Raw genomic sequence first — 19746 nt, forward strand, 5'->3', positions numbered from 1 at the left:
ATTTCTTCTCCGGGACATGTATAGAGTCAAGCATGGTTGACCTTAGATTTGGGACCATGTATCAAAGGATCTCCATGACTCATTAATGCATTAGTTAGGAAGCATAATAGAGGGTTTTGCACTTAAAATGATCGTCCTAGGCGGAACAATATCCGAGTACCCCATTTATATCGATTGCCTTACCTCTCCTTTACTTGTGCTTCTCTTTCTTGTCTCTTTTATTCTTGTTTACATTACATCTTGTTAACAAAATCATTATTCATCTTTCACTTGGTTAAGAAAGAATTTAAGTATTTTTATTCCCTACTCCCTGTGGATACGATACCCCCTCACCTAGGATTTTATTACTCTACAAATCCGTGCATTTGCGAGACATACGCAAAGGGTGTTGTCAGAAATGAACCATGTTGCTAAATCAAGGCTTCACCACGGCTCACGACAAGCATGATGGCAAGTTACCATGCCTGTTGTCCACACTTACCATTGCCATAATCAAGTCGTTGTAGCATGAATCCACTAATAGTAACACTGAAGCCATAACGGACGGCAAGAATTATTGTGAATAACATCATGGTTATTATTAAGACATATAATACCCAGAGGACCATGCCAGGATTCGACTTGGAGCCCAAGTAAAAACTTACTCACCACGGGTATCAGAACACCCATGGTAAGTCCATGAAAGAACCAAACTTTATAAACAACCTAGGCTTTTCTAAAATCGGGGAGATTCTTTTACCGAATAAGGTAGAGTGGCCAGATTTTTAGAGATCTTAGCAACAAGATACAGGTTTTCTTCCATATTCTAGTGGATTTTGATGAATTTCTCAAGAGTACATCATTGACCATCATCAGAGAAGATCATGCGTGACAGGCATTTTCAAGGATCAACATCAAAGGGGTGCGAATAACATGTAACATGCGCCATCTTGACAATCTTGGGATACTCTAATCCCCAACCTTCAAAGAACTATTGGAGGGAGTTAATCTAGGAATATATTGAATGCTTATTTATTCTTTATTTGGTCGTATGGCTCTCTTGTGCTTTGATGCTTTACTTTTTATGATTTATCAGAACCTAATTCTAGAGGTTTTGTAAGTCTAGGTTCCTTAGTTATTATTTATGAATCTTGATTGATTAATAAATATGGTTATGGTTTTCATAATCATTGCATGTTCTTAATTGATTATTAGTGTTGATGTGGATAAGGTGGTTATACCCTCATGTTCATGACGTCCATGTCATAAAAGATCTATGCATGTTCTAAAACGTTAAGCATAGCTTGGTTTCAGGATTAGGGATTGATTGCTCCTTAAGCTTAGGGTTTGATTGGTCTCCTCTCATGGGATTCCCACACTTAAGGTAACCATAGGAGGTTGGGGTGGAAGAGATTCCATCTTAAGTTCCTAATAATTTAGACCTAGTCGCCAAGAGATTTGGGGCTAGAGGCCAATGAATTCTCCAAGTTTGATCCTAGAACACGATTTACACTTAACGTCTATCATAATTAATAATCAAGATAACTATAGTACATACTCCCAACTTCTTCCAAGAGTTCTTAATAATGTCTCCAATTGTATTGTTCAGTAGTGTTGTACAAGTAACTAAAGAAAGAGCATAAATGATTTGCTATTGATTAAGTGAAAAGGACGTTATAGGAGCCTCTCGCCATTCTTGGGGAAATAGAACCCTCATGCTTACCCATGAGGTATTACTTGATGACCCATACACTTGCGGTATTATCAGACCAATTGTAGTATTAAGTCTATACTTGCATGTTTATATATTTGCATAATTTACACTCCCGCAAGTGTTCGTCATGCATCAAACCAATAAGCTGAGGATGAGCAAAAGGCTTTTCTACCAAAGAATAATGCTACGCTGAATATACACATCTACACCAATTTGAATAGGCAATGATAACCATATACCTCAACTGCTGGATGAACAAGTATGGGTTTTGTTTTGATTGGTTTCGGTTTTTGTGTATGCTTTCCTAATAATACTTACTACATCACCTTGTTATGTAGTTATATACGTTTTCCATTAAGAAATATTTTTTCCTCTTAAACATATGTTTTCTCACTTACAAGTTTATTTTTCTGTGAATACTTGTTGATTTCTACTTATTCATATTTTTTTATACCCAAACCTAGTACTCTCGTGTGGAAGAATGAGTGGGCTTACACCACACGAATCCATCTATTCACGCTTCTAGAAGATAAGGAAATGGTCACGGATGATGTGGTGGGTGTGTTATATAGATTATAAAAGAATCATTCGAGAAAAAAACCATACCCTTACAAGAAAAGTGTGGCCATCACATGCCCATTATCACTGATTATATCCAAATAGGAGCACACTACAGAGAAAGCCCTGCCAATGATGGTAGAAGGGGCACGGTGATTGCATGACATTGACATTATTATATTGCCAATCATTCTCAATGGCCATTTCCACCTTGTTGTCCTAAATAATGATTCACAAGAATATCAGCATTATTCTTCATGCTAGAGTTTGCAGTATGATGAAGATGCTGTAGCCATGGTAATAATATGGTCACGACATTGTTTTATATTTTTCTTATGGTAATCCACATACAATACTTTTGTTTCTTGATAGCGAGAACTAATCAATAAGGCCGCAGAGATTGAGCTTGGTGAGATGGCAACTACTACATACCCCTTGAGGCATGATCGCAACTACCCGTGGTAATAGGAAGCGAGTGTCTACTATCCTGTGTATGTTATGCATTTTATTGAATAGATACTCAAGGGTGAGAAACTCTTGTTGCCGCAAAATGAGGTCCCCTACGTACGGTTAAAGTATGTTGTACGCATACTCATGGAAGGTATTGCCCGTGGTGTTCACAAAGCGGAGAGTTCCAAGATTAAACAAAATGGAGAACATTAAAATGGTTGTTTGAACAAAAATGTAAATGCATGTTAGTTAAATATGTTACTAGTTGTTAAAGTACTTTTTTCTATTAGCTATATATACTCCTAGTTAAAAAAAGGTTTGTTTATGCTTAATTAGAGTTGTTTCCATGTATTACCATTACTTCTTGCTTATCCTTAACAGTTGTTGTTTAAAATAGGTTACATATTCTTTAAAGTTTCTGTTGAATGTTAACATACAAAATAACTACAATACACATAAGAAGAAATGAGGCAAATAATGTTACTATTATAGTAATGCTAGTTTGTAATAAGTGTGTTGCACGATATACGATTGTCGCCAGCCTTTAGGCAGTGGCTGTAGCACAACTCACAGACAATAGGTGTTTGTGACTCAATCCTCTTCCATCTAGGTCACTATGTTACTTTTTATGATAGACGAACATAACTAGAGTTCATGATTGTCATCTATCGGTATGTCTTTATCATGGATGTGGAAAATAGCTTCCTTGTATGTGACTTGGTAGGTCTGGACGGTGAAGTACTCACTAACAAAATGATGAATGCTTGTATCTGTTTGCAATATAGCTGCATAGGCATGTTTACATGAGGTGCCATATACTTTCCATCGATGACATGAGCATATCCTTGGTATTAGATTTACTGAGTTGCTGCTCAGGTCAATCACCTTAAAACAATCGCCATCACAGTAACCAACAAGAAGATTTTGACTTTTAGTGATGCCTTCTTCTATCTTATTATGTACATCGGGGCATAAATAAGTTTCCTATTTTCTCGAATGCTCATGATGGGCACATAACATGCACATCAGCTTGCACCTGTTGAATATAAGGAAATTTCTTATGTCGGAAGATAAGCACGAAGATGATTGGATAAGTAAAGAACATGTATAATAAGCAAGCATTCTAAATTATACAATGACCCTATTGGATAAGTGGGAATGATATTTTCTAAATGATAAAAGTCATAACTAAACAAAAACCTCATCGTATACGCAAGAATAGATATGTGTAAATGGAAACAAGACACGTGCTTACTTTATATTCTTGTGTTTACTCACTTACCGTATGGAGTCGACCATGTTGTGACTGGCAAGTGGTGCACATTTTTTATCCATGAGTTAAATGACTCAGCAATATTTAATACATCTCTACCCATTGTTCCCCTTTAAATAAGTAATCTGACCAATGTGTGACATCTGACTTTTCAAGTAGCAAGTAGTGCGCATTGGGTGATAGGGACTGCAGGTAATTCACAACATCATCGTATTATTTAGCAGTGGATGTATACATAATCTGAACGATTGTGGACCAACACTCTTTATTCAATGATTTTCCAAGTCTAACACTGCCTTTTATAAAATTTGCTTCGAAGTGAGGTAAACAATATAAGTAAGGTGATGATGGTAAGACTCTCGCAATGGCATTGACAAGGCCCTTAGACCTTTCCGAGATGAAAGTGATAATGTCAATCTCCATCATTGTATAAAGCATCACCTAGCTTTGAGATGAACCACATCCAGTTTGCATCGGTTTCATTGTCGATATTGCCAAATGCCATGTTAAAAAACCGTTGTTTCCATCTTTACCTGTCGCACACAATAGAGTACCCCCATATTTCCCTAACAAATGAGTACTATCGATAAATAATAGTGGCCTGCAACCACCATGTTCACATAATATGTCTCGCTGAATATCGATAGCAATATAGAAGGATTGGTCCTTCAGCTTCTAGATTACACATGAGCTGACCCACTTTTTTATCCTTTCAAATTCGAACTAAACCTGATACCACCGCCACAAGTGTGTGATGGGTACATTGTCTTAATCCTGAAGTCTCTTTATTGCATTCCTTTGAGGCATGGAGATGCCATAGACAAGCTTCATAGGCACATTGGATAGTCACTCTTTGTTTCTCATTCTTGATGAATGAGACGTTAAAATTATGTTTGATTGCGATATTGTGCAATGAGTTTTTTAAGTGGCTAACGTCTACAAACCGTTGTTCAACATCCAACAGCCGAAGTTCAAATTGCTCTGACTAGATTGGAAAGCCTAGGACACTGGTAAGTCCATCTTGTGATGTAAATGATATATTCTCAGAAAGCGAATCCTTGGTAGAGCATAGTATTAAACATAAGAACATACGAAAACAACTTAACATGATCACGTAAGTCATATTACAGTAAATTAAACAATAATGTTGTATAATAAGTTGGAACAATTTAATGTAAATGAAACCAAATAATTCTAAGCAAGTAATACAATAAATATGCAGAAATAAAAGATGTTAAATGAAAAACATATTGACTAAGAGGAAAACGTAATGACTAAGTGGAAAACACAATGAGTAAGCGGAAAACATAATGACTAAGTGGAGAATTTGTTATGCATTAGTTACTAACTACATGTACTAAGAGAATCAAAATTTACAATTGGAGAGATGTGTTAGTAGGAATGACCAATGGCGTTTCATCTGTGTCAACTATGAGGTCAATGGTAACACAATTGAACATGTGGTACATGTGGTGCACGCCCCAAAGAGGGCCCACAGGACGCCACAACTGCCGTGACAATCCCGAGGAGGGACACTACACCGCTCAACCCTCGAAGCACCGCAAGGCTAACCAACAACCTGGAAACAACAATATTTACATTGGTACAAGATATAGAAGTATACTAATACACAGCGGAAGTAATAACAACAACAACAACAACAACAACAACAACAACAATAACAACAAAGATAAATAGAAATAGAAAGGTTCACAAATACACAGGGAAGCAATAATAACAACAGCACACAGCTGATACACCAAGAGTTTCATAGTTGTTTAGATACAAAACCATGCAACAAGATTTGCTACACATTAGTGGATCCATAAGTCAAACAACATGTCCATGACCAAAAATAAACACACATGAACGAAAAAGATATATAGAAGATAGGACAGTAGCAAATGCTCAACATGTTGCCACACAGCCGCACCTATAACCTGTAAAAGGATGGGAAGAGGAAATAGGGGTGAGCAACTAAATTTAATCAATGAGGGGCGGTTAGCACAACTCTAATAGGAATATACCACAATAATGACATAAATATCCAAATATGATATGTTACCAATAAAAATAACTAGTTTAGAGCATGAATACATATAATAGCAAATTTTAATATAAAAATAACACGAAAGATAGAATAAGAAGGCATTCTACCTCAATTACGGTTTTAAAATATCAAAGTGTAAAGATACTGAACATAGAGTTCCAATTTATGGAAAAGCTAATCATGAAGCAAAGCTTCCACAGTAAACTTGTAAATCAAAATATTTCCCAATTATAAGTATAACAAAGTAAATACCATGAGTTTCACAATAAGTAAACATTATTCTAGTGCAAAATCGAATTTATGGGAGACTGGCCTCCTACGAGCGACAGCTAGATTTCACTCGCTCACCACAATTCCGGATAACCATACAAAAGAAACAATGGTAATAAATCTAAAACCCAAAATAAAACAACACCCAACACTCACCCAGCATAAAGGTGTGTAGAAACCTTCATAAACCTTCACAGCGGCCAGGCTAGGTTTAGAGCCATCAAAGTACTCATGCCTTTGACATTGACCCATCGGTTCACCGTATGGTGACAATGGCTAACCGATGAATATCCAATCAGGATTCTACACTCCCACCTGAATTAGCCCTCATAGTAATCAGCCGGTCTAACACACCACCTCAAACGGCTGGCCATGGAAGCCGCCTACTGCAGTAGGGTATCACCATACAAACTCAACAATAAGCACAACTCCACATGGAGTGCAATAGCCAACATAATACTCAAATAAATCAAGAATCACCATCCATTCCACAAGGGAATGATGCACACACAACTCAAAATAGCTTAACATGAATCACTACACAATAAGCAACTTAAGGGACAATCTGGAAATCTTTCATTTGAACACAAATTTGCATAAAAGGAGCACGAAGAAATAAACTCATTCCAAGGTTTAAACTTCGCAAAAGCAATTATAATAACCCACAAAAACTTAAGCAAGATATATTATATATATAAATATGGATAATCTTCTAATAGAGTCATGCTTAATAGTACCACTCACTAAATTGACGATTTCTCATCCTCGCAGGCTAATCCTTGGCTAACTCTTTGCCTTGAGCTAACACCTCACCTCCTAGCCAATCAAAACAAACAACATCAATGATTAGTACAAAAAATCCAAGCAAAGAAATCCTAGGTTCCTTCTACCAAACAACCCTAAATCGATCCTAGGGTTTGCTCAAAGCTAGGTCTAAAGGTTACCAATGACGTTCTAAGGGTTAGAGCTTCACTCTAATCCAAAGAAATCAAAGAAACAACTAAAGCTTATCGGTGCTATAGTACAATTGGGATTACTACAGTACCTGACGCCAAACTCATCAACAATCCAAGGAAAAGGCATCAAGTTCTCGCAACTATACAATTGCCAACTATAAGACACATGAATCAACAAATCTATGGCGTCATTTTGAGCTCTTGAACATCCTTATTTTCCCCACCAAAACTCTACATAAATGAGATCAAAACTCATAGAATTTAAAGGAATACTAATTCCATGGATACAAAGGTGCAATACAAGGGATTAAAAACTCAAAGAACCTTCAAATAGCCAAACAATTACAAAGATTTTGAGAATAAGTTTCCAAGGATGTGGATGGGAGTTAAATAAAAATTTCAAGAGCTAAAAACACAGGCACAACATAGAAGATGCATACCCTATCCAAATAAATAAAAGGAATGGATAATTACTTTCTAAAATTCAAACCAAACAAAATTTGGCAAGAAGAAGAGAGGACCAACATTTGGAATGAAGAAGAGAAGTGTTAAGAGATGAATGAGAAGCTTAGCCTCAAAGGAACCTTGAATTTAAAGGAATGGATAAGGTTTTAAGGGAAAATGACCATTTTGCCCCTAAATCTTCAATATATTAATCAAAATGCCATGGATTTCAAGAAATAACTAAGTTATCTCATGCTTATGAAACAAAGACCATAGTGAATAAGTATTTGGTAAAAGACAATAATGCCCCTTGCACATTCAAGAAAAGACATTGGTGAGTAAGCTTGGGTGATAATTACTCAAATAATCCCAACTAACCCAATAAATGCCGTGGAAACCCTCTACCCTCCTAATGGCTAAAGTAGAGAAAACAGGAAGGAGAGTGACGAGCCAGGTATCACATGTGGGACATGCGCTAGAAGTTGATAAGTGCTTGTGTATAAGTAATACAAAGTATTCTTTTCTTACATTCAGCATTACTTTTCTCATATTTTATCACTTATTCATGTGTATATGTGTTTTTTTTGTGCATATAAGGTTGTGGAGACAATTGTGGAAGAAATGAACCAAAAGTAGATTGTGGATGCATTTGTTGATGAAGGCTTGGAGTGAACAAATGTTAAGACACAAGTTGTGCTCAAAGACATGCGAGTGTATGCCAACCTCCATTGCGCTTGAGTGAATATACAATGTGTAGGGGCACAAAGGCAGTCACACTTATGTGTTCCGACTTGTGGAATACTAGCAAGATCTTCATCAATGTGATTTTATTGAAGACGCAACATGATGTACAACATGGATGTGTGCTCATTCATGTGGCCTCGATGATAAGTGTTGATTCGGGAGTATTTTGGTGAAGTATCATAGCAGTTAACTAAAGCAAATTACTGTAGCAAAATCACTGAATTAGTTACTATTCATAGCTCATAGGAAATCAAATTCTGGAAATTTACACGGGCGTGTGGATGCTAGATACCAGCCCCTATTAATACCGTGATTTCAGACGTTTTGAGAAATCGTTTTCCCTTTTTTTCCCCATCTTTGGAGGCGCTCACGGCTAGGGTTTGGAGAGGCTTTGGCTAGGTCTTTGGAGTGGTTCTATGGCTTTTGACATCACGTTCCTTTGGAAGATAATTATTGAGGGAGCTTTCATCGGCATCGATTAAGTGAGATGTGCCCTATGCTTGACGAGGGGACCCTTGGAGAAGATGAAGCAACTCCACAAGACCATCGATATGGACTACAAGTGGATTTTATCTATGGATAGTATGCTTTTACTTTCGATTTCATTATTGATTGTATCTTGCTCCATAGAGAGCTAAACTATTAGTGGGTGCTTGAACTTGTACACCCTAGGATGATTTTGTTTCATTGACTCTTGTTTTGTTTCTTTAATTGATGTTTTAATTAAGTTCTAACCTTGAAGGTTTATTGCATTGATTTTCCCTTAAAGTGACACTAGGGTTGAGAATCTATCTTGGTAATCTTTGTGGATGAGTGACACACCATGAGGGTTAGATAAAGCAAGGTTGTAGAGGGTCGTGAGGGTGAGTCGAGAGGTAGCGAAACGTCCCCTTTCCCTTCTGATGTGATTTATCCTACCTCCACTTTTCAAGAGTTGTTTGCGGTCATAATAGAGTGATGTCCTAAGAGACAAACTTTGTTGGAGCTTAGTTGCACAACCATGATAAGTGCTTGTGTATTAGTAACACAAGTATTCTTTTCTTACATTAAGCATTACTTTTCTCAGATTTTATCGCTTATGCATATGTATTTGTGTTCTTTTGTGCATGAAGGGTTATGGAGACAAGTGTGGAAGAAATGAACCAAAAGTAGATCATGGATGCAAATTTTTGATGAAGTTCTTAGATTAAACAAACATGAAGACACAAGTTGTGCTTAATGACATTTGGGTGTGTGCCAACCTCCATTGTGTTTAAGAAAATATACAAATTGGAGGGGTACAAAGGCAGTCATACTCATGTGTTCCGACTTGTGCTATACTAGCAAGATCTTCGTTAATGTGATTTCATTTAAGAAGCAACGCGATCTACCGCATGGATGTGTGCCCATTCATGTGGCCTCAATAAAAAATGTGGATTTGGCAGTATTTTGGCGAAGTACTGTAGCAGTTTCCTGTTCATAGCTCGCAGGAAAACAACTTCTGGAGATTCACACGGGCGTGTGAAAATTCCACATGCCCGTGAGGATGCCTAATTCCATACCCTATTTAAGCCGCGATTTCAGATAATTTGGCGATTCTTTTTCTGATCCTTTCACGATCTTTTCCCCATCTTTGGAGTCGCTCGCTGCTAGGGTTTGGAGAGGCTTTGGCTAGGGCTTTGGAGTGGTTCTACAGCCTTCAACACCATGTTCCTTTGGAAAATAGTTATTGGGAGAGCCTTCGTCTGCATTGATTTGGGAAGGTGTGCCCTAGGCTTGACGATAGAACCCCTTGAGAGGACGAGGCTACTCTACAAGACCATTGATATGGACTACAAGATGGTTTTACTTATGGAATGCATGATTTTCCATTCGATTTCATTATTAATTGTATCTTGCTCCATAGAGAGCTAAACCCTAGTGGGTGCTTGGACTTGTAAACCCTAGGATGACTTTGTTTCATTGATCTTTCATTATGTTTTTTTAATTGATGTTTTTAATTAAGTCCTGATAAGTGCTTGTGCGATATGAATGCGAAGCGTTCATTCCTTATGTTGAGCATTACTTTCTTAGGTTTTTAGATTAATATGTGTGTTTTTATGTTACTTTTATGCAGGTAGGGTTGTGAGGCCGATTATGAAGGAAATAGGCCAATGTGGATCATAATGCACCTATTTTGGAGGAGATCTTGCTAAGGTTCAAACGCGAAGACATAGGTCAGGTGTGAGATGCTAGAGTGTGTGCCAACCTCCTCGTATTCGAGTGAGCACATTCATTTGGAGGGGCACAAAGGTAGTCACAAAATCAGAGAAACAAAGAATCCACACGGGCGTGTGGAAATTCCACAGGGGCGTGTGACATCATACACGCCCGTGTAGTCACCCGATTCCAGCCCTATTTAAAGCCGATTTCAGCCTCGATTTCAGTATTCTTTTCTCCATCTTTTCGCCAACTTGCGAGAGGGCTTCGGCTAGGGTTTCGAGGGGTGTTGGCCAAGGTTTTGGAGAGGTTCTACGGCTCCGACATCGTGATTCCATTAGGAAGAAGGTTGGTAGGGGAGCTTCGATTGAGGCGTATCCTATACCGGACGAAGGAATCCTTGGACTACGAGTAGAGGGCTTTCCACAAGACCATCGACACAACCATCGAGGCAGTTTCTTTATGGATTTATTGCTTTTACATTTGATTTCTTTGATTGTACTTAGCTCCATGGAGAGCTAAACCCCTAGTGGGTACTTGGGTGATTGTGAACCCTAGGATGTATTCGTTTCATTGAACTTCTTTATTATGCTTTCAATAAATTGATGTTTATTGTGAGTTCCAACCTTGAATGCTTGATTGTATAAACATTTCCCCTAGAGTGACACTAGGGTTGAGAGTTCTTGTATTATCCTACCTCCACGTTCCAAGAGTTCTTTGCGATCACAATAGATGAAGTGCTAAGAGATAAACTCCATTGGGGCTTAGTTGCGTGAGCAACAGAGTGAAGTGTTGAAGTAATTCTTCGTGATGGGGCTTAATTGTGACTAGGGGTCTTTCGCCTGGACAAAAGGTCTAGATCTATATCAGGGAATATGGTTTATCACTTGGAGTCCCCAAATCCTCATGCAATGCCACATAGTGTGAGGCGTCGAGAGTATCCCTTTCTGCCGGGGCATAGTTTGAGGGTTAGTTACGGTTGACCTTAAGTTTGAGACCATGTGTCTTAGGATTTCCATGATTCATTAGACATCAGTTAGGAGACATAATTATTAGTCTTACACTTGAAACAATAGTTTTAGGGTGAGCAATGTCCGGGTGCCCTATTTTGATCGATTGCCTCTCTTATTATTCTATTGCATTTCTTTCTTCTTTACTTTATTTTTATTTGCATTGTATTATTCACGCCACTCTTAAATCATCTTGACTGTAGTTAAATAGCAATTCTTGTGCTTTTGAGCACTATTCCCTATGAATATGACTACCCACTCACCAGGGTACTTTATTACTTCAATAACCCGTGCACTTTCGCTACACACACGCAAAGGGTGTGTCAAAGTGACAGAGTGAAGCTTTAAAGTAATCTTTAGTGCTGGGGCTTCATTGTGACTAGGGGTCTTTCGCCTGGACGAAAGGGTTAGATCTATACTAGGGAATAAAGTTCATCACTTGTAGTCCCATGAGCATTATGCAATCCCACACAGTGTGAGGCGTTGAGTGTATTCCTTTCTGCCGAGGCATAATGTAGGGCTAGTCATGGTTGACCTTGTGTTTGGGACCATGTGTTTTAGGATTTTCATGACTCATTAAACATCAGTCAAGAGACATAATGATTGGTCTTGCACTTGAAATAATAGTTCTAGGGTGAGCAATGTCCGGGTGCCCATCTTCTATCACTATCTCTCCTACTATTCTCTTGCGTCTCTTTCTTATTTTCTATATTTCTATTTTTATTGATATTGTCCACACCACTCCTGAATCATCTTCACTGTAGTTAGATAGAAATTCTTATGTTTCTGAGCACTATTTCCTATGGATACGAATACCCACTCAACAGGGTACTTTATAACTTCGATAACGCGTACACTTGCGGTACACACACGCAAGGGGTGTGTCAAGTTTTTGGCGCCATTGCCGGGGAATAGGCATTTTGGAAGCATTTTGCACTTTGCTATTTAACTACTCATCACTTGTTCTATTTCACACTTTATTATTCTTTCATCGCTCTGATTTGTTTTTCTTTCTTTGGTTGTAGCTACAGGGTATGACTCGGGAAAACCCTTCGAAAATGGTTGAAGGTGATCCAGACATTGGAAGGAGAATTCATAGAAGGGGAAAAGAACCTGCGCAAGAACAGTCAAATCAAGTTGAGATAAAAGTTGAAGGATCTGATAATATGGCATAACAGAATAAGCAGTAGAGGACACTTTCAGATTATGCAAGATCCGCAATTCTTGGCTTATAGTCTAGTATTATGCAGGCACCAATTATAGCTCAGAGTTTTGAGCTTAAGCCAGGCTTCATCTTGATGTTACAACAGTCAGCATAGTTTAATGGTTTGGCTTATGAGGATCCAAACAATCACATTGAGAACTTCTTAGAAGTGTGCGACATGCTCAAGATTAATGGTGTCACGGATGATGCTATCAAGTTGAGGGCCTTCCCATTTTCCTTGAAGTGAAGAGCAAAGAAGTGGCTATATTCATTACTTAGAGCACTGATCACTAACTGGGAGGAGATGGTAGAAGCTTTTCTTGCTTGATATTTCTCTCCCAGAAAATCTACAAAGATTAGGAATGAAATATCCTCTTTTGTGCTAACAGAATTGGAGTCTCTTTTTGAGACATAGGACAGGTTCAAGGATCTCCTGCGGAAATGTCCTCAACATGGGTTCCCCGAGTGGACGATTACTTAGACTTTCTATAATGGTTTGAACCCAAGCACAAAGCAATTGCTCGATGATGCAGTAGGAGGCACCTTAGGAAGCAAGATCCCTGAAGCGGCCCGATATCTCATTGAAGAAATGGCTATGAACAGTTATCAGTGGAACACACGAGACAGAAAGAAGATAGCTTGACTTCATGAGATTGGTGTAGTCACATCATTAGTGGCCCAAGTTGAGTCATTGAGCAAGAAGTTAGACACTTTGACTTCTCCTAGAGCAGCGACAGTGATGAGATGCACTGGGTATAGGGGAGGACATTCTCCATCTGATTTGAATGATTTCTATTAGTGGTACATACTCAGTGGAACATGTTGACTTTATAGGTAATGCAATGAGAGGTCAAGGAAATCCGTATAGCAATACCTACAATCCAGGGTAGAGGAGCCACCCAAACCTTTCTTGGAGTAATCAAGGGCAATAGAAGACTATGGCACCACCGAGCTTCCAACAACAACAACAACAAGGCCCGAACATGAAGAATCAAGTTTTAGGATTGGAGAACCAGATGACCAACTTAGAGAAGGCTTTGACCAAGTTCATTCAATCATTGGATACAAGATTTCAATCGGTTGAAGCCACACTTCGCAACCACAATGAATCATTGCACAACTTGGAGAACCAAGTGGGCCAAATAGCAAAGTCACTTTTAGAAAGACCTCAAGGTAGTTTTCCTAGCAACACCGAGACTAACCCAAGAGAGCATGTGAAGGTAATCACTTTGAGAAGTGATCGTGAAGTTGAGAGTAGGCTCCCTAGTGAGAAGACCAATTATGAGTCACCCGAGGTTGTGGAGGGTGAGGAGAGAGGCAAAGAGAAGGAGGTGGCACCCACACCTTACAAGCCAAGAATCCCTTATCCTTCAAGATTGAAAAATGACCAAAATGATGAGCAATACAAGAAGTTCTTGGGTCTATTCAAGCAGATGCACATCAACATCGCATTTGTAGATGCGTTGTTTCAAATGCCTAGCTATGCAAAATTTCTCAAGGACCTCTTGACCAACAAGAGGAAGTTGGAGCAGAGTGCATCTATGATCTTAGATGCTTCATGTTCGGTAGTGTTCGAAAAGAATATGCTGAACAAGAAGAAGGACCCCAGAAGCTTTATCATTCTATGCAACATTGGTAACTTGGGAGAAGAAAATGCATTGGCAGACTCAGGGTCTAGCATCAACGTCATGCCTTTCACATTCTTTCTGAAGCCTAGGTCAGCTCAGATGACACTTCAATTGGCCGGTCGAACAGTTAGACGTCCGAGGGGCATCATTGAAGATATACTTGTGAAAGTTGACAAGTACATATTTCCAGTGGACTTTATGGTTTTGGACGTTGAAGAGGATGCCGAGGTTCTATTGATACTTGGGAGGCTGTTCTTGCGCACTCCCAAGGCTATCATTGACATGGACGGTGGGGAATTGACACTAAAAATTGGTGATGACAAGTTGACATACCGCCTTGCAGAAGCCATGCAACATTTTCTTAATTTTGATGATACTTTATATTTTCTTGATACTACTGATGAGCTAATTGATGAATACATGTAGGAAACATTATGTCTTGACCCATTGGAGGGGTTACTAGATCAAGAAGTGGAGTATGAAGAAGTCTTGACACTTTGGCTAGAGGACAAGGTGCAACCTACTTGGGGATCATGAAGAGGATGGTCCAAAAGATGAAAAGAGCAAGGAGACAGACCCTTGTGTGGTAACAAGCTTGATAACTCTCCTTCTACCTTGAAACAATTATGTGCATAGTGCTTTTAAGTTGTAGGTAAGAGAGCAACCTTTATCTATGAGCCCCCGTGTGGAATATTTAGTTGATTTTTTGGGAGGACAGAGAGGCCACAAGGACGTGTGGATGCTCCTGTGGGTCGGGCACATGGGCATTTGGAATTTTCACATACCCATGTGGTTGCGTTCAAAGACAACTTAAGCTATCCTTGTGGAATTTCAACACGCTCGTGTGGTTGTACGGAAAGACAAGAGGTGAGGCTTTTCTTTAAAACCTACTCACGTCTCATCATTATTTCACTCCCACACACTCGAGGATCACCTCTCTTCACTCTCCCAACTTCTCACCATCTTTTTAAAGGAATTTTGTTGAGTTTTCTGGTGGCATTCAAGGATTTTTGTTCTCATTTCGTTGGTAAGCCCTATATCCCTTTTTGTTCACCAATCTTTGTTTCTTTCGATTAAACTGGTCAATGTTGCATTGATTTCATGCTTAAAATGGTTAGTGTATACTGTTAGAAATAAATTCGAGTGAATTTTTGATGTATTTTTTAGATTTTTGTATAGTTGCCGTGGGGCTTTCACTCCCCGAAGATCGACATGGGCATGTGGAATTTTGACACGACTGTGCGGATTTCTGTAGAATTAGGCTTTCAAGCTAAACTTGATGATTTTTTTTCTATTCTTACAGATATGGGCCCCAGATCCAAGAAAGCTATTGGTAAGCGTCCACGTGAGCCTTCTCTAGAGCCGGAGCATATGGAGTTTGCCATTCCTGGGCACCAACTCTGTTTCGAGCGCTTGTCCAAGTTAAATTTTGGACAATCTTGTTTCCCAGATTTAAGTACACTCAAAGAGATTCTTATAAGTGCTTGTGTGATAAGTAGACGAAGTGTTCTTTCCTTATGATGACCATTACTTTTATTGGGGTTTAACGCTAATATGTGTGTATTTATGTTATTTTCATGCATATAGGGTTGTGAAGTTGAATCTTAGAGAAAAAAGTCAATGTAGATCGTGAGTGCACCATTTGGGGGAAATCTTGAGAAGGTTCAAACGCGAAGACATAAGGTGGGTTCAAGATGCTAGAATGTGTGCCAACCTCTTTGTATTCAAGCTAGCACAATGATTTGGAGGGGCACAGAGGTAGTCACATTCTAAGTATTCTGACTTGTGCATGTGTAACAAGATCTCCACCAACACGGCCGTTCATTGAAGAAGTAAAGCGATCTATGACGTAAACGTGTGCCCGTTTACGTGTGCCCGTTTACGTTACCTCGATGAAAGCATGGTTTCGGGAGTGTTTCAGACTGGTAATGAAGTAGGGCACTGTAGCATTACTGTAGAAAAATAATGTAGCAGGTATTGTTCAAGGCCGGCCGAAGAAGGAGTTATCCAGAGAAGCCACACGGGCATGTGGATGCGTTAATTCCAAACGGGCAGTGTGAAATATTCACTTGGGCGTGTGGATTCAAATTCCAGCCCTATTTAAGGCCGATTTCAGTCCTAATTTCAGAATTCTTTTCTCCATCTTTTCCCCAACTCTAGAGAGGGCTGTGGCTAAGGTTTTAGGAGGTATTGGCTAGAGATTGGGAGAGGTTCTACAGCTCCAACATCACACTTCATTTGGAAGAAGGTTAGTGGGAGAGCTTTCATAGGCACCGATCCAGCGAGGTGTATCCTAGGGCGGACAAAGGGGTCCTTGGACGAGTAAAGGACTCCCCACAAGACCATCATCATGACCATCGATTGGTTTTTCTATGGATTTTTTATTTTTACATACGATTTCATTGATTGTAATTAGCTCCATAGAGTGCTAAACCCCCTAGTGGGTACTTGGATTGTGAACCCTAGGATGTAATTGTTTCTTTGAACCTTTTTATTATGCTTCCATTAATTGATGTTTTTACTGAGTTCCAATTTTGAATGCATTGATTGTATGAATACTCCCTATAGTGACACTGGGTTGAGAGTTCTTGTTGGTAACCCTTGAAAGTGAGTGACACACCACGAGAGTTAGACAAAGCTAGATTTGAGAGGGTTAAGATTGTAAGTCAAGAGGTAGCGGAGCGTCTCCTTTCCCCTCCGGTGTGATTTATTCTACCACCAATTCCTCAAGTTCTTTGCGGTCATAGTAGAGTGAATGGGCTAAGGGATGACCTTCCGCTGGGGTTTAGTTGCGAGTGCAATGGAGTGAAGCGTTGAAGTGATTTTAGTATCTAGTGCTTAATTGTGACTAGGGGTTTTCTGCCTGGACCAAAGGGTTAAGTCTAAATATAGGAAGAGGATTTATCACTTGGAATCCCTAGAACTCATTGCAATTCTATATGAGTGCGAGGTTGAGAGATTGTTCAATTTTTCATCTGGGACATGTATAGGATTAGTCATGGTTGACCTTAGATTTGGAACCATGTATTAAAGGATCTCCATGACTCATCAATACATTAGTTAGGAAGCATATTAGATGGTTTTTGCACTTGAAACGATTGTCCTAGGCGGATCAATATCCGAGTACCCCATTTATATCGATTGCTTATCTTTCCTTTACTTGCTCTCTCTCTCTTGTCTCTCTTACTTTTGTTTGCATTACATCTTGTCACACAAATCACTATTCATACTTCACAAGTAATGAAACAATTTAAGTATTTTTTACTCCCTACTTCCTGTGGAAAGATACCCACTCACCTGGGATTTTGTTACTTCGACAAAACTGTACACTTGCGGGACACATGAAAGGGGCATTGTTAGATTCAGCTAAGGGATGAGATGGCCGACAAGGTTGAGCAATTATTGTCCGTTGGTAGCTGGAGGAGTTTATTGTCCTAGAGCCCGCTATCCGCATATTGACACTGGTGGTGCTTGACTCATTTGAATTTGACTGATCATACTCCAGTTTTCATTGCATTGATGCCATACAGTTCAGAGCCTATGGACAGTATCACAGTATGAGCATTACTTACTTCTCATTCTGACTGGGCTTGTACAATGAAGCATTTACTGACATCGAGGAGTGTGAACAGCTGCCGATGGACTACCTCAATGTGCATAGAGGGCATTGTGTGGCCAGGGACAGTATGAGCCGGGAGTCTCCAAGACGACATGTCTCTCCTAGCCAGATTACCACTATGTCCACGCCATTGTTAGCATATAAATGAACAACCGTGGTGATAGTACAGTGGTGTTGAGCTGTCAAGAGTTACTTTACTTATATTCGATGGTACAGAGTGAGCCACTTCACCTGGGCATATTGTAGCAGAGTACCTGAGGCATCAGGGGTCAGTATGCAAGGGTGGGAGTGATCTTCTCAAGCCCGTACATCACCAAAGTCATCATTGTGATGGATTTACTAGATGCAATCAGAGGGACTAAGAAGATGATTATATCATCAATTCTCGATTTAGAGACCATGAGATTGATAGGTATGTTTCACAGATATAAAGATGGAGTCAATGTGATGATCATGTCCCAACCAGAGATAGCCGAGGGGGAGGGAGATGCAGTAGAAGGTTCTCAGCCTGCGCAGAAGCCGCAGTCAGAGCATATAGAGACGTGACATCTGAATTTGTGATGAGACCACACACTTCTCCGGCATCACCATCACCACCATCACCACCAGAGGCACCAGCAGCATCACCAGCGGTAGTAGTAGAGCCAACAGTTGACACCGACACTTGAGGCATCTTTCCTTTCAGTTGCTTTTATGTTTTCGTATTTTATTTCTGCACCTTATTTTGTACTTGTATTACTCAGAAAGGATCTCTATTCTGAGTTTATCTTTTATTTTCAATTGCTTCAAGTTGTATTTCATGTTTATACCTTTAAAGACTCGATCTTATTTCGTTTTTATTGAGCTTCACTGATCCCCCTTGTGTATACGTGTAGATGGTCTTGTGAGTCTAGAATTTGAGAAATAGTCATGGGCACGGTCAATGTGACATTCACATGGCCATGTGTGCTCCAGAACCCATTGGAACTCAACTCTCAATGAATATAGCTCCATCAAACGTACTATTAGGAGTTCAGGGAAGTATTATTTCAATTGCCCACCTCCACACATGCTTTTAATTGTTATACTTCTTTATTGTCCTTGCATGCATGCATTGAGGGCAATATACATTTTAAGTGTGGGGGAAAGTTCACATTACACAAGTTTAATTCTTATGCTTTCATTGTTCATGCTCATGTAGCCAATGGCGGTTCACTTTAGTTCCAATGGTTGTATTCTTAAGTTTAGGAGAATTTTTTAACATTGAATGTTCTCATGTTCTAGTTTTACTTGACTTTTTAGGAATTTTTGCCCGATTGACATTTGTTGCACTACTTACTCATTAAACCTTGTGGAAAATAATGTTCAATGTTTAAGGGAATGTTTTAGTTTTTTTCTTGTGTTAATTTCTTTGAAATATATATATGTAGATATGTTCTTTGTTTGTGCATTGGCGGTGGAAAGAGCTCCCACTATAAAATATGAAGCTACTCTCATAAGTCAGATACTAGTTATGACCTAGTGAGAGAAAGAGGTATCTCATGGGATGAGTGAAAGCTACTACTCCGGTAGAAAGAGCTACCAACTCAAAAGTGTGAAAGCCACTTTAGTGGCCGCTTCGGAAAGGGCTACCTTAGAGGATGTGTGAAGCTATACTACCTTGTCTTCTCTTTTTATACATAAATAAGTC

The 19746-nt window shown here is 39.2% G+C and overlaps 1 non-coding gene across 1 annotated transcript; it reads right to left on the minus strand.

Annotated features, from left to right (window-relative positions):
- Window positions 1–13182: 13182 nt before the first annotated feature.
- LOC120259655 lies at window positions 13183–13289 on the minus strand. Its single transcript, XR_005536212.1, has one exon. It is a non-coding gene; the product is annotated as a small nucleolar RNA R71 (small nucleolar RNA).
- Window positions 13290–19746: the final 6457 nt, after the last annotated feature.

Source organism: Dioscorea cayenensis, chromosome 4, assembly GCF_009730915.1.
Source record: "Dioscorea cayenensis subsp. rotundata cultivar TDr96_F1 chromosome 4, TDr96_F1_v2_PseudoChromosome.rev07_lg8_w22 25.fasta, whole genome shotgun sequence".
Lineage (NCBI taxonomy): Eukaryota > Viridiplantae > Streptophyta > Magnoliopsida > Dioscoreales > Dioscoreaceae > Dioscorea > Dioscorea cayenensis.